This window comes from Otolemur garnettii, unplaced genomic scaffold (assembly GCF_000181295.1).
Source record: "Otolemur garnettii isolate 467f Iridium unplaced genomic scaffold, OtoGar3 scaffold00039, whole genome shotgun sequence".
In the NCBI taxonomy this organism is placed as follows: Eukaryota; Metazoa; Chordata; class Mammalia; order Primates; family Galagidae; genus Otolemur; species Otolemur garnettii.
In genome coordinates, this window is record NW_003852434.1 from 9,835,677 (window position 1) to 9,837,547 (window position 1,871).

The 1,871-nt window shown below is 46.0% G+C and overlaps 1 pseudogene; it reads right to left on the reverse strand.

Moving 5' to 3' along the window:
- Positions 1-396: 396 nt before the first annotated feature.
- LOC100941661 lies at positions 397-919 on the reverse strand (annotated as a pseudogene).
- Positions 920-1,871: the final 952 nt, after the last annotated feature.

The following is a 1,871-nucleotide window of genomic DNA, read 5'->3' on the forward strand; positions in this document are numbered from 1 at the left end:
AAAGGCCTAGGATTTCTAAACCCCACTACGTGCCTGACACTGTCATAGTCATCCTCTCCTTCCTCAGGCTCTTTTCCATCATCCTGACCAGCTCCAGCTGGTCTCCCCCCTCCCCCCCGTTCTTCATTATCATCACCATCCAGTCGGTCCCCTCCTCAGCAGTCAGCTGCACCCCCTCACACCCCGTCTTCGCGGCAGTCTCATCTCTCTTCGGGGAGCGGCGGCCCTGCCCTCTGCCGACTCAGCATCCTTCGCCTCCGCTGCTGCTTGTTGGCTCTGCAGGTTTCCAGTACAGAATCCACTTTTTGTTTTATCTGGGTCAATTCCTTCATAATGGCCTGAAGGTCACCTCCTTTCAACTTTCCAGACTTGGAAGAAGAACCGTGCTGTCCACTCTTAGAATTGAAGCTCCGTTTCCCCCTTGGTGAGGTGTTCCCTGACACGCTGGCATTTTGAGGGCACCACAGCCCGAGGAGGACGAGGAGGAGGAGGAGGAGGAGCACGTGCTGGGTGACTGCACATCCCGCCAGAATAATCCCGTTGAGCTTCACAGTCCGAGTCAAGAGGGGCCGAGTAGAGCGGACAGAGAGGCGTGTTCTGGTGCTGACCCGCCCATCTCCGCTGCAGATCGTGTCACACCTGCTTTTCCTCCATTCGGCTCTACAGCCACATTAACATCTAACACTTGGCCAGCGGTCACTCTGCCATCCTCTCCTGCTGCAGCGGCCTGGGCATTTCTCTCATTAACATACTGAACAAAGGCAAAGCCCTTGTGAACAGAGCAACCCACAGTTTTGCCGAATTTCGAGAAAATTGCCTCAACATCAGACTTCTTCACCACACGAGTGTGGAGATTCCCGGTGAAGACACGGGAGTTCAAGGAGCGAGGGTCTGTCTTGTTGGGACCATTGCTAGCCATTGCATTTGATGATAATGTTCTTCACAAAGCAAAAAAATGTAGTTGGAGATCAAAAGAATCTCACAGGAGGCGGGAGAGAGAAGAGATGCGATTCTGAGTCCCCTGCTCCCGGGTTCTACATGGGGAAGCCGAGTACTGTTCAAGGTCAACAACCCGGCCGCAACTACTGTGTCTCCATCTCTTAACCTACTTGCTTTTATTCTGTGTCTAAATAAAACACATCCTGATATTCTGGGTATTTCCAGACTTATCTACCAAAACTCTTCCACTAAGATGTGTTCCTCTGGGAGCATACAGAGAAAGGCCAGATGACATAGCCAGTGTCCTCTTTTTAAAATCATCAGGGAAGACTTTTTCCTTAGATCTCAGAATCAGAGACACTACTTCTCCAGAACGATGTTAGGTGTTCCTCTGATGGACACTGTAGATCTCCTAACTGAGTTTGCAACTTTCTTTCCTCTGAGTACAAAGCTTAGAAACAAACTTAGAACCTGCCTCTAGCAACCACAGAAGAGACACAGTGTGTGCATCTCTGTAGGATAATACAATCCTTTACTATTTTTTCTTATGTTTATTTTTACTCATCAAACTTTCGGCAACTATTTTTAGTACTTTTCTAGTATGCATGCACACATGTACATGCATGTGTTGTGATATTCTTCAAATGCCTTCAGAGTTTAGAAGATTTGTTTGAATACCATGAATAGAGTCAAATTTGACTATTTGAACAAATATAACAGATAAAATCGGAAATCAACTTTAGGTGTGAACTCTTTTTTTTGCAGTGTGGGTATTTTTCCATGGTTTATATGGCTTGAAGATAATTCCAAAAGTGAAGCTCTACAAATGATGTTATCATCATCTCAAGAATAGCTGGAATGCCAGAAAAAAATAGCCCCCCCAATTTTATAGATACAGCTTTAACAGTATTTTTTAAAATCAATATATTTTA